Source organism: Jaculus jaculus, chromosome 9, assembly GCF_020740685.1.
Source record: "Jaculus jaculus isolate mJacJac1 chromosome 9, mJacJac1.mat.Y.cur, whole genome shotgun sequence".
Taxonomy (NCBI): Eukaryota; Metazoa; Chordata; class Mammalia; order Rodentia; family Dipodidae; genus Jaculus; species Jaculus jaculus.
Window position 1 is genome coordinate 64,242,998 of NC_059110.1, and position 26,520 is coordinate 64,269,517.

The following is a 26,520-nucleotide window of genomic DNA, read 5'->3' on the forward strand; positions in this document are numbered from 1 at the left end:
AGATGCATGCATGGCTTTGTGCACCTGGGTCTATGTGAGTACTGGGGAATCAAACTCAGGTCATTAGGCCTTGCATGCAAGTGCCTTAACTGTTGTTGAGCCATCTCTCCAGCCTTGATTCATAAATATTTATTGAGTGTCCTTAGCTCTTCCATGGCTGAGACAGAGTATCTGTTTCCTCTCAATTCATATACTATACAAGGTCCATATTATGAATGCACCTTGCCTCCTATTAGAGCCTGTGGGAGACACACCTTAGAAGAAGAGGATAGGCTATATGTCAAGCACAGGCATTCCTAGCTATCTGGAGTCAGGGATTCATATCATCTGGGACAGAAGAGCTGAAATATAGGAAGGATCAAAATTTTAAGTTACTTAGAATTAAATCAAGTTATAACGGAAAGGTGCCCAGAAGAGTACCAGCACATAGGTGAAGGAAATAGATGCAGAGAGTACTCAAGTCCCACCAAACTAGATATCCAGAGACACAGTGGTTCCCAAGACCTCATCACTGAAGTAGACCTAAAAGAACCCAACATGGCTCAGGGAAATTTGCAGAAGAGGGGGCAGAAAGATTGTTAGAGCCACAAGTTGGGAGGTTACGCATAGAGACATTGTATCTTCCCCATAACTGATGGCTATCCCAACAGTGACTGACCCACAATTTCCAGTGAGGAAGTTCTCTTTGCGGTGGGGGGGGGGACAGGGAGGAGACTAATAATGGTACCAACATAGCTGTTTACACACTGAGTATGTACATAGCTAATAAAGAAAAGTAAAAGAGTGACAGATTTAAGTAAATTAGCTATTTTATTCACATTCTATTTCTAGCTCTTGCTTCAAAGAACACAACAATGCAAAGGCATAAACAGTGTAAGGAAATTAAGAAGGTAGTCTGACAAAGTGCACACTCATTTCCTATCTAGTACTTTACTTATGGAAGGTATAAGAATGCAAGAGGCACATAGCCACTATACAAAACTTTTAGACTTGATATATTAAGGAAAGCTTCAGATAAGCTCTCTTTGTAAATAATCATGCTGTCCAAATAAGGACATTGAGGGCTTATATGAAGTGAAGGTTCAAGAGTCAGTGAAACAATGGAAGGCTTTAAAGTCCTGCCTGAGAATCCTGAGTGAGAATACAGTAAAACTACAAGTCTTGAGTGAAAATGAGCTATGATAGGATACATAAATAAGAACAGAGGGTTAGAATTTGAGGGACATCATAGGTGTACCAGTCCTGAACAGCTCTGTGAGAGGTTGGGACCTGAGATGTTTAATTGGATTAGATTTGTATCTATGATGAATTTTATTCTTGTTCCTGTGCTTACTCCCATGATTCTGACAAATAGCAATTGAACCTAATGAGCCTGATATATTTTCAGATTGGTGTTCGCAAGATGCTTGTCAAAAGAATATCTCATAGTTCAACAACAATAATAGTAGACACAGCTTAGACTTGAAGGGAAACACTGACGAGTGTCTATGCCAGGGTTAGTACTCCCATCAGCAGTGAGAGTTTGTGGAATTAGTCCTGGGTACTGGCCCAGGAGGAACTTGAATAAGTTCATTTCTTATTTACTGAGGCCACCAATGAGCCATCAAGTCAAGGCAACCTTCAGCCACAGTCAGATTTAGCTGGACTCATACCACTGACCTTGAAGTAGGTGGCAGTAGCTATGGACATCTTTTGTTCTGACTGCCCACAGGGCTTTTGGCACATGGCTGATGCCTTACAGCTGTTGCATTAAAAATTGTTTGTGCTATCACTAAAATTCCCTTGCTCCTACCTCTTGCCTAGAGTAATTATCAGTTACAGCACAGATATTAAAATAGTGCTTTAAAAATTAAAATACAGATCTAAAAAGGGCCATATAAATGTAGAATTAATTGCTGTATATGCTTTGAATTATGGAGATGTTTTATTTTATATCTGTCACAGTGGAAAGTGCTTCATCAGAAGGAATTCATGTGGAGATCCAACCATGTCCTAGTTATTTTGTGTTTAATAGGCTTGAGACGTTTAATTATTTTTTGATTAATTCATTTACCATTAAACTGCCCAAAGACTTTGACATGTTTTGCACTGTGTGGCATAGCACTGGATTAGTTATGCAGAGTTGTTGAAGGAGCCAAGATAAAAGGCTGGTAATGGTGGTCAAAGCCAGATTTAGATGAAAATCCTTGCTCCATTATATACCAGTTGTGTTTAGTAGTAGACAACTCTGAGCTATGGCTTCATCATTGGTAAAGTAGGTAAAAAATAAATTCCACTTTCTAGAGGATTATGAGAATTAAATGAGAAAACAAAGCATTTTAAAATAGAGTGACTGGATCAGGCAAACACTCCACAAAATAATTATGGTTATTGCTCTGTGGAAATGTTAACTATGTACTATATAGCAAAATAAAGTATACACTGCATTGCTTTGTCCTAAAGTAGGTGCGTTTGGTGGGATAAACCTGAATTCTAGCCTTATTAAATGGTCTTTAGCTAACTTAGTTTCCCTTAGGATACAATTTGGACTTGTATTGATATCTCTAAATAATATTCAACTTTATTCAAAAAAACTGGTTTCCTTAATATCTGCTAACCACTTCCATAAATCTCATATCCCACCTCATATGAGAACCCTTCTGAGACCACTGCACTACAGGCTTAACAAAACGTTTTCCTAGTAGCATGTACTAAGAACCATGCACAGAATAAAACAGCTGAGATCTTAGAAGAACTCACAGAATGCCAAATTGAGAAAAGACACTGGTAATCATTTCCTCTTTCAAAAGCAAGAAAACTGCTTCTAGGTCACACAGGTGGATCAGAGGAGAGACCAAAGACTCACAGTTCTACTTTGCTTTCGCCATCCTGCTCCTCTACCTAAAAGGGAGATCTTGAGACTAGCTTGAGCAATACACAAATAAAGGAAAATCTCTTTTCCTCTGTGTAAGTGTCTCCAGGAGGAGGAGAGAACAGAAAGGTGGCACTGATGTTATTTTATAGCTAGCAAAATGCTATTAAGCCTTTTCTCAGACTGACATTTTGCAGATTTCACTAGTCTATGTCTAAAAACTGAAGAAAATATATCCTTTCCAGACATGATTGGAAACTAAGGTATCTACAAAGTATCTGTTCCTGAATGCAATACCTGACCTTCCTCCTATCTACTAATGGCCATCTTTACAGATGCTGACTGTTGACCATTTTTTTCCTCTATTATCATAGCTCTCAAAAATGATTTTTATTACCACTAATGTAACGTAAGCCACCACAGATTAGCATTGTTTTGTAGTTTCCATATATGTATTTCTCAGCTTTCCTATCAAGCCACTGGGTCTCCCTGCATCATAACATGCTACAATATGAATCTAAAAGAGAGAAATGAGGTTCCTAAGGAGAAATACAACAGACAATGTCAACAAAGAAGGTCCCATACCCTAAGTATCCATCCAGTAAAACTACTCTTTAAGGCTTCTCTTTTCTGACTGCAACCCTTGTCCTAAGACCAGAAATAGGACCATATACTGGACAAATAATATATGGTTCTAAAATTATGTTTCTACTAGAACATTTCCATTTTGACCATAAAAGAGTATTTGTCTTCTAGGTTTCTCTAAGGTTTTATCTTGATACAAAAAGCCTTGTGGTAAGACTTGCCAATCAGCCATATTAGAATACTTTAGTCTGAATTTATATAAAATTTAGAATTTACAAATTTCATTTCATTTAATTTTTTATAAAACTCTTATATGTAACAAGCATTGCTTCAAGTTTTCTTTTTTTAGAAGCTAGGCCAAGTTTAGATGTAGTAACTGAAAGTTAGGATTTGGGGCCAGGAATTGACACTATGAGAAGGCCCTTATGATAGCCACTTTGCCACAATGATTTCCACAGGATTGGCAGGAGCTCCATTCACTGTCTCCCAAAGAGAGACCTCAACTATAGCACCCATCTGAGTCTGGAGAGCCTAATTTAATAGCATGTATGTTTGAGAGCTCCTAGGAGAGTCAAGTGAATGAATTCATTGCATGGTTTTATTCTACACCACTCTATAACATGAGGTGAATGAAAGTCTTGCAGGAATTGATCCCATATTCATCACTCTATAATCTACTTGCTCTAGAGTATTAAATGTTCTTTCACAATGCAATACCCAGAATAGACTAACCCACTTGTTATGTTTTAAATGCAAGCATTTTCTAAGGAAATTGTATCATGTATTTTATTATAGCTCATTGTTGGCCAAGAACATACAAGAACATACAAACATACAACTTGCTGGCAAACCACTGTGTATCTTTCACAGGCAGAAACCATTAATTAACAAAAGAGTTTTTGACTTAATTAAATTAATTAGTGAAATTAGATTATATATTTATATATATTATAATAATTAATGTAATTAATTAAATTAATTAAAATGAGAGTTTCTGACACATGAATCTGTCAGTATTTGAACTACAGGAATAGGTCTTCCACGAATTTGTGTCATTATGAATCGTTACTCTGGGCAACAGGTTGTTGGAGAAAGGCAAGTTAAGTAGTTGGCTACTTCTTACTTTTGATATTCCCTGTTATAAATGTGCTCTATCTCTTAATACCCTGGACATCATGTTATCCTTGACCAATTAACCTGTAGTTTTTTTTTTTTTTTTTAGTATTTTTTTTTGTTCATTATTTATTTATTTATTTGACAGTGACAGACACAGGGAGAAAGACAGATAGAGGGAGAGAGAGAGGATGGGCGCACCAGGGCTTCCAGCCACTGCAAACGAACTCCAGACGCATGCGCCCCCTTGTGCATCTGGCTAACGTGGGACCTGGGGAACCAAGCCTCGAACCGGGGTCCTTAGGCTTAACAGGCAAGCGCTTAACCGCTAAGCCATCTCTCCAGCCCTAACCTGTAGTTTTTAATAAGATTTGATGTGGGGCTGGAAAGATGGCTTAGCAGTTAAGGCACTTGCCTGCAAAGCCAAAGGATCTTGGTTCAAATCCCCAGGATCCACATGTGCCAGATGCACAAGGTGGTGCATGCATCTGGAGTTCATTTACAGTAATTGGAGGCCCTGACACCCCCATTCACTCCCTCTCTCTCTCTCTCTCTCTCTCTCTCTTATTCCCTCTTTCTATAAAATAAAAAGTAAACAAAATAAAAAGATTTGTTGTGAGGTAGAGATATTGTAAACCATACTCACATTTGGGTTGATGTATCTATAAATTCTAGGGAACAAGGAAAGCTGAAATTGAGGCAAATGTCTCCACTGATTTGTTCTATGGGTTCAGCAATTATTTCTCTCTGGTCAGTTCATAAACACTATCAGCAAGAATGGTAGGCACATTTTTCCCTCATTTTTTCCAGAGAATTTTTGGAAATAATTGGTTTATTCCTCAATATATTATGATATCAGGTCTTTTTCAATTGTCTTATGTGCTTCTTAAGCAAAAGCTTAAATAGCATATACAACACTCCACCCTAAATAAAAGACCTATTCCTTTGTCTCACACTCTATGGTATGCTCGTTAACTGACATCATTTTTATTCTAGCCAAAACTGACGATTAAGCAGAGCCAATAGATTACCCATAGAATGGGTAATATTTGCTGAATATCCAATGGACAGAGGCCTAATCTCTAGAATCTATAAAAATCTCAAAAACCTAAACAATAAAAAGTCAAACAAGCCACTCACAAAATGGGGCAAAGAACTTGACAGTCAGTTCTCAGAGGAAGAAATACAAATGGCAAACACACACTTAAGAGAATGTTCATCATCCCTAATCATCAGGGAAATGCAAATTAAAACAACTATGAGGTTCCACCTTACCCCAGTAAGGATAGCAAACATTAAAAAAATCAAATGAAAATAAATGCTGGCAAGGATGTGGAGAAATAAGAACTCTCATCCACTGTTGCTGGGAATGTAAGATGGTACAACCACTTTGGAAAGCAATATGGAAACTCCTAAAAAAGTTGTTGACTATAGATTTACCAAGAGAACCAGTTATTCCCTTACTGGGCATGTACCCTAAAACCTCCATGTCTCAGTTCAGAGAGATTTGCTCAACCATGTTTATAGCTGCTCAATTTGTAATAGCTAAGAGCTGGACTCAACCCAGATGTTCATCATTAGGTGAGTGGATAACTAAGATGTGGTGTATCTACATGTTGGAATTCTACACAGCAGTAAGGACAAATGACACAATGAAATTTGAAGAAAATGGTTGACCTGGAACAAATCATTCTCAATGAATTTGCACAATCACAGAAAGATAATTGCCACATAGTCTCACTCATCTACAGTTCCTAACCTAAATCTACCTAAGATGCCGACATACCTAGCAAGCATCCTGAGGACCAGACAACAGAGAGGGTTGAGAGGGAGGCAAGGGTAAGGGAGTGAGTGGGGGACACAAAAATGGACCCAAATGGCAATGGTACCATAAAATGCTACATCCTTAAAGACAGACCAAATGGTTGAACCTTCACCAGACCCTTAGAGGGAACACCTGAATCACAAGGCCCAGGAGAGAGGGTATAAGGAAGACTGACCTTAATCTTCTCCTTTTTCTTTCTCTCCCTCTCCCCCTATTTACTCTCTTCTCTCTATCTCTTTTATGTTACTTAACTTTTTCTTCCTTCTTTTCTTGGGCACTGACTTGTAACTCCCAGTAACATCATATGGCTATCATCAACAATGAGCTCTTGAACAGAGAGACCTACAAGGTTTCTCAAAAGAACACAGATTTTTATCAGAGTACTTGATGACCCACCAAGGTTAGTGGCAAGACCCTACTGCTGAAGACACCATTTGTTGTTGGCAAGTAACATGGAGTGCCATGGCTGGAAGCTGTAAGAAAGTCAGTGTCCAGACAGTTAGTGCGTCTAGTGCCAGAGGTGCTACATGAGCAACTGGAGAAAAATGACCATTATCTGTCCAAGCAACTCATGATCTAACCTACTCAGCAGCAAACAACCTGATGTGATGCTCACACAAGTGCAACACTGCTGCACAGTCATGATGGGAAACCAACTGCTCTTAACTTGGCTAACTTATTTGCTCAGTGGAATGGAAACGATAGCTGGAGCTGGGAAACAAGTCAGAATTATATCCAAAAATGAGCCCACTCTACGTTATCAAGCTCCCACCAATCGTGGGCTATAAGAAGACCTACACCTGATAGGTACTCTCTAAAAAAATGGTTATCCCATTTATCTGATACTAACTTTACTCTCTGTCAGAGAATTTGCTTCTCTTTTTCAGATAGACACAGAGCCTAAGGAGAGAACCACCTCATCATACCTCAAAAAGGCCCGTGATGAAACTAAGAATAAGTGGGGAAATAAGCAAGACTGCTGTTTCCATGGTGAACCTGGTACCAGCACAAGGGTAAAAGAGATAGACCCAGAGAACAATCAATCCTACCAAATGAGGTATTCAGAGACACAGAGTCTCACAAGACCTCATTACTGAAGCAGACCTAAAATGAACCCAACGTGGTTCAGGGAAATTTGTGGAAGAGGGGGCAAAAAGAATGTCACAGACACATGTTGGGTCATGATACACAGAGACATTGCCTCCCACTCATAACTGATGGCTAACCTCACAATCCACAATGACCCATATTTCCCAACTAGGAGGGTCCCTGTGGGGAGGAGGGGCCAGAGAGGATGCTAACAATGATACCAACTTTACTATATTCACCAAGTATAAAACTACTTTTAAAAACCTGATGATTTATAGATGGATCAGAAATATGGATGTCCAATAGTGTAACTAATAACCACATAAAATTATTTAAGCTCATTACACCTCAATATACTTAGAATGTAGTTTCTTAGGCATACTGTCAGTAATCTTTGTGATGGCTGTATCTTCTTTTGGCTATTGTAGAAGATACTACAGAAATAGACCATGTCCATCATCAGAATGCTTGACTGTCCAGCTTACTCTGTGGAAACATAAAGTTCTCTTATGTATACCATTGCTGATGATCTTATTTTATTGCTCCAAACAACACAAACAAAATTTTGGTCTGTTTTGAGAAATTTTCAGGCAACAATGGGTAACTGGGGTCTCATTTATCTTTTGATCTTAAACAAATATTAAAAAAGGATTTATACTTATGAAATGTTTCAGGTTTCATGCTTTGGAGAAGATATAGCCCTGAGCTTGACCTATGAAAAGAAGCTGTGGTGGTTTGAATAGATGGCCCCCAATATATTCAGTTCTTTATTGTTTGTAGTTTGCATCTTCTGGCTACCTGGCTGGAGGCAATGTCACTGGGTGATCTTAAGGTGTGGTGGTGGGTTTCTGATCTCAATCTAAAGATATACAAAGTGTGCCTAGCTAGAGTTCCTGAAGTGTGCTGTGGCTTTTGACCTTTAGGCTTGTGCTTCTTCTCTCTCTCTGTGCTTGGGCCTGTGAAGGCAGGCCAGCTTCTTCTGTCATTATGGAACTTCCCCTGGATCTATAAGTTTCAATAAATATCCCTTCCTCCATAACTCTGTCTGGTCTGGAAGTTCATCTCAGCGAGCCTAAAGCTGTCTGGTACCAAAGCAAAACAAGGACAAGTAACTTCAATAGATGACCTTACTTATATTCAGTTTCAGTTTGTAGGTCTGAGGAAAGAGAAATTCAAACACAGCCTAGAAGTATCCACAAACTTCTGTAAAGGAGAGAGGTACAGAATCTTTGACTTACATTTAGTTTGACTTTTAATTTGACTTTACAATGGTTGTGAAAGTAATGCATAGTTGGTAGTAGTAATACTTAGAATTTTGAATTTTTCCTAGTCTAGTGTTATATGTCAGAGCACTCTTAAGGTTACAGTGATAAAGGGTTTTGCTGTTGATCTCTGATTGTTAACATGACAGGATTTATAATGACCATGGAAATAAATCTCTGTGGAGGTGTCTATAGATTAGGTTAGTTGGGGTGGGAGCATCATCCCATGGGCTGGGGCCCTGGACTGCATAAAAAGCAGAACACTAGGTTGAGTACAGCAAAAAGATATGATAAATCTAAAATTTGCCATAGAAAGAAATATGAGCAAATTTAAAGTCACGCAACAACTTTGGCTGTGCTTCTCAGAGATCACCACCATTAAAGATAAGCCAATGGCTCTGCACTCTGGCAATGGAGAGATGCCCTGAGGGCAAGATCCAACCCACTGAAGGCACAAGAGAGGAATAATGTGGATTACTTTTCAAGGAGAAGACCTGAAGCAAGCATGCAGAAGAAGGTCGAAGCTCCCCAGCATACAAGGCTGCTACAGCTGTGTTCCATAGACATCACATTTCACCCTGTCCTACAGAAAGAAAGTAAAAAAAAAAATGTCAGCATCGCACACCTGGTGCTAATTTTGGAAGAATAAAAGGAGCAAGATGTAAAGAATGCTGGAGAATTTTACCCTTGTTTCAGAGAACTGCTAATGGTAGGCAATATGAGTCAGGGTTGCATTTTCTACATGGAGGCCATGAGAGGGCACTGCATGAAACTGTAAAGATAAACATATAAGTTGCAATGGAAACCTAAACATGTTAGAGGTGCCATAACCATGGGATATCCACCAAGGAAAGCTGGTGGGTCACGGAAAAATCCTGCTTAGGGATGAAGCTACCGGGCACAAATCTGGAAGAAGAGAGGAGGTCCCCAAACCTTTGGATCCCAGATGATTCTGTCATGACTTCCAGATGTCATATAGGGAGCCATACTGAGTTTTAACCTTTAACCTTGCTTTGTTATGATAATTCTTGTCATGCCTCCATTCTTCCCTTTCTTTTCATTCCTTACTTTTGGATTAGGAAGGTTTGATTAATGCATATTGATTAGGAATATGTAATTTGGGTTTATTCTGGATATTATAGGAGCTTACAGTTAAGAGTTTGTCTGAGTATCAGAAAAGACTTTTAAGCAGTACTGGAACTTTTAAAGACTATGAGTACTTTTGAAGTAGATCTTAATGGATTTTGCATTATGAGATAGCTATGAAACTATTGAGATAAGTTATGGATGTTATGAGTTAAGCATAATATATTTGAGTTTCAAATTGAAAAGTAGTGGTCTTATGATGAATAATCTTTGGCTGTGAATTTGATAGTATTGAGAATCACCATGAAAACAATTCTATGATCATGTCTATGAGGGATTATCTAGATTAAGTTATTTGAGGAGGAAGAACTCACATTAACTGCAAGTGGAATCACCCTGTGGGCTGGTTCCTACTTTTGTAAAAAGGAGAAAAAAGCTAAGCATTCAACATTTATCTCCCTTCTGATGTGATACCAGATTCCTGCTCCTGCCATGCTATCCCCACTATGATTGGCTTCCTCTCAGAATTGAAGCCCAAAACTAAACACTTTCCTTCCTTAAGCTGCTTATGGAGGTATTTTTTCCCACCAATGATAAAACTCCTGATCATCCATGAGAGCTCAATGGAGGTTGCTGTAACGTTAAGGTTTGATGTTCTACATTATCTGTATTCATTAGAATGTCCTTCCCTCATGAGCCAAAGAGAACTTGCATAATAGTAATAAGAAGTCAACTGTGCTAGACCATTCACATATTTATAGTGGCCGCCATCCATGTCTTCAGTTGATTATATAGATGCTATCATGTTTGTGACAAGAAACTGCTAAGGATGAGAAAAAGAAAAAAAAAAGAGGAAAAATGAGGCAAGAACAATCCTGAAAGGTAATTGTATATAGTTTTTGTTTCCTTTCGCCAGCATAGAAAATCATACAAATATTTATAATATACATCAGGTAGTCTTTCAGAAGGTCTGCACTTGGTAATGGGCTTAATATAGCATGAGGGTAAAAGATACCATCATAACAAAATTCAGAAGTGATTCTGAGAAGGAACACAACCTCTAGTAATTAACTTCTAAGTTAATTACTAGAATAACACTATCTTCCTTTATGATTAATGTTTCTTTTCTTTCCTCTGCACAATTTCAAGATTTTTCTATCATATGTTTTCATCAATATAGTTATGATGTGTATTATTGTGATTTCATGTTTGTTTGCTCTGCTTGTTTGTTATGTTTTGTGGTTACTGAAATTCTTAGTTTAGTAGCTTCTAAGTTTTTATGAATTTGAAAAAAGAATGCCATCATATTATCATTTTTTTGTCCTTGACCTCTTTCTAATCAATATGCTAGATGTATGTATTTTCAATCACCTGGTGTAGACCCATATGTCACTGGTCTTCTCATTCTGTCTCTGTCTTGCTCTTTGTATGTGGTTTTCATTTTGTATAAATCTACTGCTGTCTTCAATTTCATGAAACTTTTTGTACTTGTTCTTCACAACTTGCTGTTAATTGTATAATATGATTTTTTCATTACACATATACTTCATTTGCAGCATGTTGAATTAAAATTATGGATTCATTATAGATGGCTAAATGAGCTAATTAACATATGGATTAATTTACATGATAATCCCTTTTTAACTTTTTTATCAGTGACAACACTCCACTTTTTCAATAACACAATAACTTACTATGTTGGATAAGAGAGTTCCTGAATTCATGCCTTCTAGTTAAGTGAAAATTTGCATACTACCTGCTGTGGTAGAGATGATGTCCAGCCTTTGCTCTAACATCTTTACAATTTCATCAGGTAGCTTTCCCTAAAGACTATGACAAAATAAAAAAACTTAAAAAAAAAAGCCTTTCCTCTCATCAACTGCTTTTGGTTGGGTGCTTTGTCCCACTAATGAGAAGGTAACCACAACAACAAATTTCCTTCTTTTAAAATACTGAATCAGGGCTGGAAAGATGGCTTAGCAGTTTAGGCACTTTCCTGAAAAGCCAAAGGACCCAGGTTCAATTCCTCAGGACTCAGGCAAGCCAGATGCACAAAGGGCACATGCATTTGGAATTTGTTTGCAGTGGCTGGAGGCCCTGACATGCTCATTCTCTTTGTGTGTCTCTCTCTGACTCTCTCAAAAGAATAAATAAATAAAACTTAAGAAGAAGCCATTCTGCATGCAGTTCAATGGGAGAAAGAGAAATCACCAGTGAAGATACTCATCAGTGGACACTGCAAGCCTTATAATTGGCCAGCCAGGCCAAATGAGCCAGCTGGTGCAATAGTGGCACATCTGTTATGGGGGAAACCAACTGCCCTCTGTTGGACTGGAGGCCTGCTCCATGGGAAGGGAATACACCCCTGATACTGAAAACTTAAAAAGGGGTAGTCATGAGCCCTAGAGGTATAACATCTGCTGTTATCTGGCCAAATGTATATACTATGCTTATCAAACTGCCCAGTATGCACTTCTGTTAATGTTCATACCCTTATATTAATGCTACTCTCACTTTTGGTTGAGAATCTTCTCTTTTCAGATGGCAGTGACCTTGGGACGACTCAGAAGGTATCATAGTGCTGGAAAGAAATGATCACAGTGCTCAGTACTGCAATATCTCCATCACACCTTTCACAGCTCAGGGTCTAATGCGGAAGAGGTGGTGGAAAGAATCTAAGAGCCAAAGGAAGAGCAGGACTCCATACAACATGCTCCCTCCAGACACAAAATGGCCTGGATGTCCATGGCCTTACAGTGCCTGATACTAACTGCATAAGACCATCATAAGAGGAGGAAAAGATCAAGACATCAAAAGTAAAAGAGAGACTGATTGAGATGGGGAGAGGGTATGAGGGAGAGTGGAGTTTCAAAGGGGTAAGTGGGTGGAGGGAGAGTATCACCATGGCGTATTTTTTTATAATCATGTAACTTGTTAATAAAAAAATTAATAAATTAATAAAAAACAAAATACTGAATCATTTTCCGTTGTGTATATGTATAATACAATTTCATCATCCATTTATTCACTGATGGTCATAGGTAGATTCCATACATGACAATATGTTAATACAGGCAAGATTCTGTGAATTTTATGTTTGGAGGTAGTGGATTTACTTACTGATGAACCTCCCTCAAGGATGAAATGTTTTAATTCAAAGGAAATTACTACACAGCATGAGTATGTCCTTAAATATAAAGTTAGACAAAAACATTACAATAAAATAGAATATATGCCAACATACTGTTCCTAACACACATTAAGAACATCGAATCCAACAATACATACATTATTGGCAATAAAGACTTATCTCAGGAAAGCAAAGTTAAATAATCAGAAATTAACTGATATGATTAATTATTCTAACAATTAAAAATAAACAATATGATGATTTCAATCATATTACTATATGCAATTCAATGGACCTTCACAATAATTTCAGCAAATTTGTAATGTTACTTACTAAAACATATCTATAACAGAACATGATTAATACCATACATAAAATTAATACCATAAATAATTATGAAAGGTTGAAGATCTTCACTCAAGATAGATAAGGGAGGGATCTTCTTTCAAAATTATTCTGGAAACGTTAAGACTAAAACAGCAGAAAATTAAAATATACATACATTAGAAAGGAAGTAATAAAACTTGTTTTTGCCAATTCTCACAACTCTGTACATAGAATTTCAGTGTCTATCAAAAAAGCAAGAAGAAATGTCAATATATATTATATGTATTCATATTCAGTGGCATCAGTCTACTTGTAATATATTTGACTGATGCAGCAATGTCAACTTTCTATAGCGGTGTCTGAATCAGTGTCTTGGGGATAGAGCCTACATTTCTCCAAATTATTAGGTGTTGCTGAAACTGCTTGTCTGAATATCAGGCTTGGAGGAAAACTGCTGCTTTTGAGCTTTACCCATTCCCCTATCTCCTAATATAGCTTTTTATGTTGCTAATAACATGTGACTAGCACATACACATGGCCACATCTTTTCCTTTGTGTTATATGAAAAAGTCATCTATGAGGCAGGACATAGAGCAAAATTTCAGTAAATATTTGTTGAGTTAATAAATGAACAATGAATGAAAAGCTGACTTGTGGATTTTTTTTAAATTAGAGTTATCATAAATGCAATGACATGAAAAATTGTATCATCAACAAACCCAACAAGCCGGGCGTGGTGGTGCACACCTTTAACCCCAGCACTTGGGAGGCAGAGGTAGGAGGATTGCTGTGAGTTCGAGGCCACCCTGAGACTCCATGGTGAATTCAAGTCAGCCTGGGCTAGCGTGAGATCCTACCTCAAAAAAAAAAAAAGAAAGAAAGAAAGAAAGAAAGAAAGAAAGAAAGAAAGAAAGAAAGAAAGAAAGAAAGCCAACAAAAATTCTTGTATCCCATAATATTGATAGCTGTCCCTGAGACAAGTTCCCCATTTCACCTTTTGGAATATAGAAAGCCCACTTTTGGCACTTCTCACAGAATTATATTGCTTCCTATCTCTAGTCTTTAAAGATTGAAATGCTGAGCATCAATTATAGGGTATAAATTATTTTGATTATTTTAACTTAAAACATTATAAATCTTTAAGAAATAATTACCTTTGGGCCACAGAGATAGATGCATGAATAAAAGTGCTTTCTGTGCAAGTGAGATGGCATGACTTTGGATCCCAGAACCTATATAAGGCATGATAACATAATTGTCTGTAATTCCAGTGTTCCTATGTATGATAGGAGGTAGGAAAATCCCCATAAGCTAGCAGACCAGCTAGCCTGGAGTACTGAATGGAAAACAAGAAACCCTGCCTCAAACAATGTAGAAGCTGAGAACTAATTCCTGAGGTTGTCCTTTAACATTCACACTTATGCCATGGCAGATATAATAACATATACATACATGATACACAAAGGTATTATAATAATAATAACAATGATAATAATAGCTTTTTATTTGAACAAGATAAATCAGCCCCATCTATAATCTACTAAGTGTCCTCAACACAAAAGCAGGGAGAGGAGCACCACTGGAAACAAGAGGCTATAGGATTCTGGCAGGTGGAAAACAGTAGCTGAGTGACAGCTGCCTTGGCCCAGCAAAGCAAGTGAGACCCTGAGTGAATACATACAGAACACTCCAAGAAAGAAACTTTCAAAGCAAAACATATGGAAGGCTCAGATGCTCCACTGCTATGGTGAAAAGCAAAGGGAAACCTGAGATGACTAAAAGTGTTTATTTTGAGTTGGACCATCATGGGCTCAAGTGGTCTTCCTGCTCAATCTCCCAGGTAGCTTCAGCTACAGAGATGTACCACCACTGTCTCACAACATAGAAGGGGCAATTTTGTCAAAAGAAACACATGAGTCAAAACACATCTTTTTTTTTTTTTTTCCAAAAGATATTCAAAGGAAGTGTGTTAGTAAGGGTTCTCTAGAGGAACAGAACTGCTAGAATGAATTATTTTAAAAAGGGGATTTTTTGGATCAGCTTACAGTAGTCCAATAGTAGTTGCAGGCCCAAGAATCACTGAATCTGGTAGCTGCTCAGTCCTCCTTGTGGCCAGATGCCTCAGCAGTCCTGACCCAGAACTGCAGATGGTGCCAGAAAGCCTGGAGGCTTCCTGAGGAGCCGCTGGGTTTCAATCCATGTGGGTCTTCAGTTGATGCTGGTCTTTAGTCCACACTGGTCTTTAATCCATTCTGGAAGGTAGCGAGCAGCTCCAGCAGCCAAGAGGAAGGAAGGAAGGAAGGAAGGGAGGGAGCGAGGGAGAGAGGAAGGGAGGGAGGGAGAGAGGGAGGGTCTCTTTTTACCCAGAGCTTCCTTATATCAAGTCCTGCTCTGAGTGGGACCACCCACCCTGGGGGTAGGGCTCACTCTGGGGGAAGGACTTCCTCCTTTAGTTGATCCTTCCTAGAAGCAACCTCAGAGACCCACCAGAAAGGGGTTTCTATGGATTATTAAACAGATCAAGTTGACAACACCTTAACTATCACAGGAAGTAAAGGCAGTGTGGAGCAGAGTAAGTTTTAAGGCAAATATGTTTTAGAAAAACGAGAAAAAATGCATTGATTCAAAACTGACCAACATTTTGGATTGAATTTTAAAGGAAACTATTTCTGTTGGGAGAGGATGGGTTGGAAGAACTGAGTCAAGGAGTAGCTACTGCAGCTAAAACTGGTACATGTCCACCTCCATGCAGTGATACATCCACAGGAAACCACATCTGACCACCAGCTTGGTCTCAATATCCAACCATGGCATTGTTGAGACACGTAAAATTGACATTGCCTTTGAGCTTATGATGAAAAGTCATGATATCTAGGTACAGTTCTAGGTATAGTTGCCAGAAAGTTGAGCTCACTGTGGAAGACAGAGTTATCTAAGATTCTACTGGTAAATACAGACCATCATTACTACAATAATAGTGACCAAATGAGCATCCTTATTTCCATTAAATACAAGTAATACTAAAAGAGAGCTGTTGAGGGATAAATTTTAAGAAGGGGATATACTTGGATTGATCCCAGCCATGCCTTGGCAGCTCTCACCTAGAACCCTGCTAGAATTCTCACACAGGATGACAGCCTCTACTGGCTGACTCCAAGAGCACCAACACCAGAGCACCACTAAGGAAATGAAGTCCTCTCAGTACCAAACCCCCTTTCACCTCTAAGAGCACTATCCCTGCTTCTCCCTCACTTCATCCCATGCTGCTGCTCTATAGGCTGAATCCTGCCCAGCAAATAGAGCTTTTCTCAGGCCATTTCATTCAAGAAGCATTGCTATAATTACTAGCTAGTGATTTACATCATCCTCAGGATAAAACTTTAGGCTTCATAATATGACATAGTAAGTCCCTCTCATAGGCAGGCTTTCCTGTCCAGTCTAATTCCTCTCTATTACAACCCTCTATCCCCAAATCCTAGTTCAGCACCCAGATTTTAAGACCTCTGAGCCTTTGCATACACTGGTCCTCCTTTAACTTCTCTCAGCCATCAAACACATCTCAGGATACCTGAACCCCGGTCTGCTTTTCTTCGCATTTTTAAAACCCACTGCTATCTATAAATAACTACTAGTTATTGAGCATTTACTAGTTAAAAGACACTACAACAAGTAAAATGATTGTATTACTTCTTTTGTCACTGCCACCCTGTATGGCATATATCTTATGCCATTTTCCAGAACAGAAAAGCAAGGCTTAGTAGGTTTAATAACTTGTTTATCTACATAGATACTACATTAAATAGCTAAGACTTGAAGATAAGAATTTTTTTTCTCCAAAGCTCGTATACAGTTTTATTTTGTTTTTACCTAGCACTGTAAACTATTATTATTGACTGTGTGATCATAAATCCAATAATGAAAAGGAATCATACTTAGGCTCTAGAATTCGATCTGCATTATACAACATGAGACCTGTCTTTTTAAAAATATTTTTACTATTTTTACTTACTTATTTGCAAGAGGAGAGAGAGAGGAAAGAGAGAAGCAGTGCACCCGGGCCTCCTGCAGCTACAAACTCCAAATTCATGTAACACTCTGTGCATCTGTCTTTATGTGGGTACTAGGGAAACTTGAGCCTTTAGGCTTTGACAGCACATGTGTTAGTTGATGAACCATCTCCCCAGCCAATGGCCTGCCTTATATAAAGTGCCATCTATGAACTGGTTGAATGAACACTGAATGGCATATTTTCCCACATACTCATCCTCATCTCTACGTTCCTTAAGGCAGTAAATTAGCCATGACTGAATCCTGAGATATTACTGCAGCCTGTGTTACATGAATAACTGAGTGTATTATCTTTCTATTTACACACAAAGACACACACAGAGACACAACACAGGAGTCACACATACATGATATTTTTTTCTTGCTCATATAGATCTTGGAGTAATACTTTCTTGATTTTGCACATGTGTTATTTTTCAAAGAGATTTAAGACCATGAATGACTAAGAACTGTATCAACTGGTTTTGACTGCAGGTAGTAGAGGCTTAAAATTCTATTTTTGTTGCCCCTTTTTCTCCCTCAATATGATAAAAGCATGAATCTTCTATTTAAGGAGATTATAGAGAAAGTCTAAGTATCATTATTATTTGTTCATTCCTGCAGTCTGTAAACATGTTTATGCCATGGAGATTTGAAAGCCTTCCATATAGATTGGCATAAATCATGCAGTAGATCTGTAAGAAATCCTGCCAGGTTGAAATCTCTGTGGTTTTGTGCAGTGAGAGTGTTCCAAAAACAGCTATACCTGTTCCTCAGAGCTGGTGGAGACCAGAATATGGATAAGGAAAAAGAATTAACATTTTATGTCTATAAATTAGAAGCTTTAGCATCTTTGGAGGAAAACATTGTATAGCCTTTTCTTTCTCCCAGAACTGCTGATAAATGTCTTTCCCCTTGAAACAGAAATCATGTTCAAATCTAGATAATTACCACTGAGCTATGCCAAGCCCACAGATCCTTCTCAGCCAAGCAGGCCCACATGGATTTAGAATTTACATTTATGATCATTTACCTCCAAACCTATCTATTTTCAGAACTCAACTTTGTGCACATAACCTTGGGGTTATATCTGATTAAGAATGGACCTATCAACATCAATTAAAGAAAGCCAGGTATTTCCTCCTTTTCAATAGATTGTTTGAAGGAGAAAAACAACAGATGAAATGTCAGGAGTAAACCTCTCTCCGGAGGGCCATGTGACTTGTTCTTGTGGAACTTTCTAAACCCAGATATGAGCTCTTTTTCATCTGATCTCCAGGGTACCAGCAAAGAGATACAGTTCTCAAATCCATATGACTACGTTTGTCTATCTAAGCAGAATCAAGCACAAGGCCCAAATATTTGATCAATCGACAGAAGTAGCCAAGTAGCCAATAATTCATGGAAGATAAAATCCTACCTTCTTTTGGCAGTCTAACCATTGTCCCTGAAAACATTCAGCAATGTGATTCATGTCTGATTAACTCACAACAAGTCTCTGACTTCTGTTTCAGATCCCACTGGCTTATGACTTCTAAATTGTTAATGAACTGTGTGTTAATGTCTTAAGCTTTTATTTTCCTTTCTCATTGAAAAAATTAATGTTACTATCTGTAATTTTCTCTATTTTTCCCAATAATTGTACCAAAGAAAGCTCACAATAGAGATATCTGATTGCACTATATATAGTGGCAATGTGGCAATAGACACTGAGGACAACTGCTATTGGCAGTTAGGTTAGGAAGGGATATGGAGAATTCTCAGCCCTCAGTAATATCTTTCGCCAATGAAAAAGAAGTGAATTGTCCCTCCCTCCTTCCTTAAGTGTGACAAAGATAATACATTTCTGTCAAGTCTCATGTGAATGTTAAGAAACATTATTCCAGCTGTTAGTCAGTGAGAAAAGGCATGAGTCTTGTCAAGTCCTTTTGCTACATCACAGCATAAAACTGTCACTTCATTAATTACATGAGCATGTTGCCACAAGACTCCAGCAGGCTCACCTTTCATCACTGATCTTTGTCAATTTGGGCAATAAAACAGCAATTTAATAATCCCCCTTACACATTTGTAATTATTTTATGATGGAATTTCAATTTCCTGGCAGTACTTGATTAATCAGTGTAGAGATCTTAAATAGACATATTAGGAGTTTAATTAAAAGGCAGCAAAGTAACCAACTGGAAGTAGGACACAGTTCAAAGCAAACAAATTAATGTGACTATGTGAGAAAATTAAATATGCTGGCCCATCAGTTTACTCTGAGTAGACATATAGTGAAAACGGGAAAATAAACTTCCTGTGAACACAAAAGTCACACATGTGTCTCAGAATCCCAGAGTTGTTTTCTACTGCCTCATCCTAGCTACCACCTCCACAGATGATGTTTTCATCAGCAGTGACTGGGGCCTCAGGTGTGCATGGCACCTGGTAACAGCAAGTCTTGTGTCTCTGTGGAAAGAACAGACATGTTTTTCACAGGAGAGATCTGGAGATGACATGATACTTATATGTGGAGCTAATAGAACACCCTTTGGAAACTTGTTGGTATGAACATAACAGGGACAATTCACTAGCTTCATGCTGGTCCAGTAGTAGATGAAGACTAACATGGTGAGTCAAGGAGCAACCAGAGCCAAATAAATGAGTTCCGGTTTCAGGTCTGCACAGCCATAATAAATATTCATTGGATTAATTCATTCATCAACAGAGTAATTATAGGTAACACTTTTACCCACTTTTTAAAAATCTTCTCATTTGAAAAACTCCTATATCCTTGCTGTTTCAAATAAATAAATAAAAATAAAACCTTTGACTGTCCACCCTAGGCCCTGATCCTTCCTCTCTTCAGTTGATTTAGCTTGATTTAGCTTGACAAATTGACAGGCTTCAAGGGTCCTGAGAGGGAAAAGTGGTATTAATCTACGAAAGAAAACATACAGCTCAGCTGTGGTTAACAAGCCTCTTTTTTTTCAATCCCTTGGGAGGCTCGGGCAAAACGATCAGGAATTCAAAGGCAGTCTCATTTTCATAATGAGTTATAGACTACCCTGTGCCCCTTTGTGACACTATCTCTAACAAAATGAAAGGAAAGAAATCGCTTATACATAAGCTACAAACCTGTTGATAAATTAACCAGGGGATCCATAAACTTTGCTATCATATCCCTACATTAAATTATATATCAACCTAAGACCAAAGCCTAGGACAGTAAAGTGGTTGGAGATGGTAGTAAGAGAGAAGCTGAGTACAATGATAACTACATTAAAGGAATATCAGAGCATTTTTCAAATAGCTAAAATCTCAAAGCCATAAAACAGTGAGGTCGGTTAGGCTCTGAGTAGACAATTTGGTCTTAACCTTACCCAAACAGTAACTAAAAACACCAATCTCAAGTTTACAAAAGAAATGTATTTGTTCAGATTTTAATGTCTCCATTGTAATTTTTGCTAAAATACTTGTCTTTTCTCAACATTGTTATACTCCATGTTAAAGAAACGCGTTAGCCATAAAGTAGCTATAGTTGCTTGACCCAAAGTCCAGGTCTATTCCATTGGTCTATACTCCTATTTTTATGCCAGGACCATGCTGTTTTTATTACTATGGCTTTGTAATATAGCTTTAGATCACGTATGGTGATGCCTCCAGAGATATTTCTTTTGCTGAGGATATGTTTGGATATGAGAGGCCTTCTGCATTTCCATATGAAATTTGAGATCATTTTTTCTATCAATGTGAAGAACACTGTAGGGATTTTAATTGGAATAGCATTAAATCTGTATATTGCCTTTGGTAGGATTGTCATCTTCACAATGTTAATTCAGCCTATCCAGGAGCATGGGGGGTCTTTCCATTTTCTCAAGTCCTCCTCAATTTCTTTTTTGAGTGTTTTTATGTTTTCGTTGTATAGATCTTTCACTTCCTTGGTTAATGTTATTCCAAGGTATTTTATTGTTTTTGTTGCTATTGAAAATGGGACTATGTACCTTACTTCCTTCTCTGTATCTTTATCATTTACATATAGAAAGGCTACTGAGTTTTGTGCATTGATTTTGTATCCTGCTACTTTGCTATAGGAGTTCATCAGCTTCAGGAGTTTTGGGATGGAGTCTCTTGGGTCTCTTACATATATAATCATGCCTTCAGTGAATAGAGCTAACTTAACTTCTTCCTTTCCAAATTGTATCCCATTTATTTCCTTTTCCTGTCTTATTGCTTGAGCTAGGATGTCCAGTACTATATTGAAAAGCAGAGGTGAGAGAGGACAACCCTGTCTTGTACCTGATCTTAATGGGAATTCCTCCAGTCTCTCTCCATTAATTATTATTTTGGCCTTCGGAGCTTTGTACATTGCTTTTATTATGTTAAGATATGAACCAACCATGCCAATTCTCTCCAATGTTTTGATCATGAAGTGATATTGTATCTTGTCAAAGGCCTTTTCTGCATCTATCAAATGATTATGTGGTTTTTATGTTTAACCTTGCTTATGTGGTGTATTACATTGACAGATTTCCATATGTTGAACCACCCCTGTGTTCCTGGGATGAATCCCACTTGGTCAAGGTGGATAATGCTTTTGATGTGTTGTTGGATTCAGTTTGCAAGGATTTTGTTTAGTATCTTTGCATCTAAGTTCATCAGGGAAATAGGCCAGTAGTTTTCTTTTCTTGTGCCATCTATGCCTGGTTTTGGAATTAGGGTGATACTAGCTTCATAAAAGGAGTTTGGTAACTTTCCCAGTGCTCCAATTGTGTGGCACAGTTTGAGGAAGATTGGTTTGAGTTCTTCCATGAAGGTTTGATAGAATTCAGCTGAGAAGCCATCTGGTACTGGACTCTTCTTTTTGGGGAGTTTTTTTTTTTTATTACTTTTTCACTCTTCATGAGTGTGATGGATTCATTGAGGTGATTAAGCTGCTCTGAGTTTAGCTTTGATAGATGGTATACGTACAGGAATTTATCCATCTCCTCCACATTATCCAGTTTTATGGAGTAGAGGTTTTTGAAATAAATCCTGATGATTGTCCCAATTTCACTTATGTCTATTGTGATCTCTCCTTTTTCATTTTGAATTTTGTTAATTTGAAACTTCTCCTTTTTTTTTTTTTTGTTTGAACAAATTGGCCAGGGGTTTGTCAATCTTGTTTATTTTTTCAAAGAACCAGCTCTTTGTTTTGTCAATTGTCTTAATTGTTTCCTTGGTTTCCAATTCATTAATTTCTGCTCTGATTTTAATTATTTCTTTCCTTCTGGAGCTCTTTGGGTTGGATTTTTCTTGCTTTTCCAGTGCCTTTAGGTTGATGGTTAGGTTATTGATTTGAGATCTTTCTGTCTGTTTTAGGAAGGCATTGAGTGCTATGAATTTTCCCTTGAGGACCTTCTTCATTGTGTCCCATATGTTTTGGTACAATGTGTTCTCATTGTTATTCAATTCCAGAAATTTTGAAATTTCATTTTTTAATTCATCCATTATCCATTTATTGTTTAAAAGTGTGCTGTTCAGGAGACTTGCCACCCCCCTCCGCCACCTGGCAGCCACTGGGTGGAGGATGGAAGTGGGTGTCCCGGCCATTACCCCGTGCCTCGCCAGCAGCGAAGATGGACCTTGAGTGGGTGGGCGGTGCACAGGCCGGGGAAGCCTTCTCTGCAGCAGGGGTGGCGGCTGAGGCATTTGGGGACTCTTCACACCAGATGAGTAATGAGAAGATTTGAAAATGTAGAACTGGGAGTTATAGGAAAAAAGAAGACAGCCCCAAGGAGGGTCATCCACTTTGTTAGTGGTGAAACAATGGAAGAGTACAACACGGATGAAGATGAAGTTGAAGGCCTAGAGTAGAAAGATGTTTTACCTACAATTGATCCGACAAAACCTACCTGGGGCCCATACTTACGGTTTTACATGCTTCGGGCTGCCACATCAACCCTCTCAGGAAGAGGAAGAAGAAAAAGAAAACAGGAAGTCTGAAGAAGCAGAAATACAGTACCAACAAAAGAAGGTGCAGGCTGAGTCCATTGTGCAGACAGATCAACCAACCAGAAACAGTAGTATCGAGTTCCTTTGTGAATCTTAACTTTGAAGGAGGAAGACTGAAATAATTATGGAAAACAAACAAAATCCAGTCTCTGTTCCCCTGTAGAGTGACAGGACTATAAAACATTTAACCCTAAACTTGTACGAGGAACTTTGCACATTTTCTGTTCAGTGGGACTTAAAGCAGTTATTTACATTTTAAGTTACCTGGGAAAGGAAGCTTATGTTCTAGCTAACAGAGTCAGATCTGAGGTTTGGATATGTTTACTATGCTTTCACTACATGTCAGTTTAGTGCTTTTTGTTTATTTTGGTGTTGCTGGGGATCAAGCCCATGTAAGGCCAGCACTCTTGTCACTGAGCTATATCCTCTGTGCAGTGCTGTGGTTTAAAATCTTTTCAAAAAAGCTAAGGATATTCTACAGCCCTAATCAATTAAGAGAGTTAAATTATTTATTAAGATTATTTTGTATATTTAGGAAAACAAGGTAAGTTGTTGATTAATGATACTTGAAGCTGATTATCGTAGTTACAGATTAAAATGAGGGTTCCCTCCCAGATTTTAGTATGCTTTGCTTGCATTTAATATACCTAAAACTTCACACTAAGGATGGTTCAATGAGTGTGTAACAAAAGATGCAAAATGGAAGCAGTTTGAAATTTCTTTCATCAAGAATATTTTGTGAGCCAGGCGTGGTAGCACACGCCTTTAAATCCCAGCACTCGGGAGGCAGAGGTAGGATTTCCATGAGTTCGAGGCCACCCTGAGACTCCATAGTGAATTCCAGGTCAGCCTGGGCTGGAGTAAGACCCTACCTTGAAAAACCAAAAAAAAAAAAAAAAAAAAAAAAAAAAAAGAATATTTTGTGGAGCCAGGCCTTTAACCCTAGCACTCAGGAAGCTGAGGCAGGAAGATCACCCTGTTCAAGGCCACCTTGGGAAAATAGAGTGAATTCCAGGTCAGTCTGGGCTAGAATGAGACCCTATCTGGAAGAAAACAAAAAGTTTCAATTTACTATCCCTAATATTGATAGGCTTCCATTTAAAAGTTATTTATTTGAGAAAGAGGCAGAGAGAGGGAGAATATGGGTGTGCCAGGGCCTCCAGCTGTTGCAAATGAACTCCAGATGCATGCATCACCTTGTGCATCTGACTTACGTGGGTCCTGGTGAATTGAACCTTGGTTCTTTGGCTTTGCAGGCAAGCACCTTAAGTGCTGTGGCTTCCATTTTCAATATGAGTCACTAAGTCTTATATTCTTTTCAATAGTTAGTCTAGAAATATGTTTACTAGTGTGTTTGTAAAGTATTGATACCCACTGATCACTTTTTAAGCTCTTCATGCATCTGGTGACAATATTTTGTCATTCACCATTTTGAGGTAGAAGTTGGACAGTTGAATCATTTGTCTATTTCCATATTTGATTGTCTACTTAGGTTACAAATTTTAGGAAGCGAATTTTGAAAACAAAATTCTAAAATAATGTGTATAGAACCTTAGAAATTATCTATTTAACTTATGTAATGAAGGGCTAGAGAGGTGGCTCAGCCATTAATGTGACGACCTGATTTGTAACTAAATGTAGGTGAAGAACCATGTAAACAGTGTAGAGATGTTGATCTTAAAAGCTTTCTCAGACATTGATGATTATGTTAACAGCTTTCTAAAAGCATGAAGTTTTCAGTCTTCAATTTGTATAAACTGTACCTTAAAAATAACTCTAAGCATACAGATAACACATTTTGGAAATCTATCAATGAAATTTTTAACTGGAAGTTGAATGTTTTTTTAACTGAAAATTGAAATTTCAAGTCATAATTTTAGTTCACATGAAATTTGGAGAATTTACCAAGAAAGAACTCTTCTTATGAGTCTTTAGTTCTATGGACTCATGATATAGTGATTTATAATTTGTGACAGTAATCTTTTCATTCATGGACATAAGTACATAATTTGGTGCTTAATAGATTAATCTTCAGATTACATAATCAATGTCATATTAAATTATAGTTTAATAACAGCTGTAAGGCCTGCTGGCCTGACTTCTTCCCCATTTGTTTTTGACTTTGAAATAGTACCAACTCAGATAGGATTTGATTATAAAATGAATGCAGGCTTGTCCAAAGGTGGACTCTTCCCCTTTAAAGTTCTAATATGTAAAAGTTTACCTAGAAACTTCATCACAGCAGAAGGAAGATAAGTCATGAAAATTTAATGTTTCTTGAATTTTACTTTTGTTGTTTGTCCCAAAGTAGTCAGTTTGTAAGGTTTATAGTTGTTCACTGTACCTTAATTTTTTTATACTTTTGTTTATGCAAACTATAAAATTTCCCACAAATGCAACAATAAATAAATAAATAATAAATAGTGTGCTGTTCAGTTTCTAGGTGCCGTTGGGATTCTTGTTGAGTCTTTTGGCCAAAAATGTTTTCTCCTTGTGAAATTAAAATGTTCCAATGTCAATACTATATGTGAAAGTTCTGTAGCCCCTAAAATGGAGTGATGATTACTGGCCAGTAGTATGTTAAAAGTCAAACATCTCCCAGTTATAGCTTGTACTTTCATTTTTCCCATTTTATACTGTTTTTTGATTTATGAAGGGTTTTTATTATAATTTAAATAAATTTACCAAACTTTCTTTATGGTTACTTTTTAAAAATTTTGTTTCATTAAGTAGATACTTTATGTGGACATACATGTGTTGGTACCATTCTACTTCTGTCTTCCCCCATTCCATGGAGGGCCTTTCTCAGTGGGGTTACTGATATCCATCATAGGGTTATGGATAATGAGTTGTGAGAGCAGCAGTCAGTCACTGTAGGGGTGAATACAATGCCTCTGGATACTCCTTCCCACCCTATGGCTCTTATAATCTTTCTTCTACCTCTTCTACAAAGTTTCCTGAGCCTTGTGGGTGGTGAATTATAAGTTACTTGAGTGTTAACTCTCAAAAAATCCTGAATTCTGCTTTGATATATTTTGAGTGTCCTCAGTGTCTATTGTCATCACCATGATGCAGGTTGTTAGGCTTGCTTTGAGTGAAGCCTTGCTTAACTGTCCAATTCCTCTGTTGTTTTACCTGGACCCTGGCTGATATGACAAGAGTTGGTTTATCTCATGATAGGGAGTCAGCTATCTTTTCTTATCATGTTAATAGGTTTTGGTTGTCCCCC

At 37.8% G+C, this 26,520-nt stretch overlaps 1 pseudogene; it reads left to right on the forward strand.

Annotated features, from left to right (window-relative positions):
* Window positions 1–22,866: 22,866 nt before the first annotated feature.
* Window positions 22,867–23,454, forward strand: LOC101614321 (annotated as a pseudogene).
* The last annotated feature ends 3,066 nt before the right edge of the window (window positions 23,455–26,520 follow it).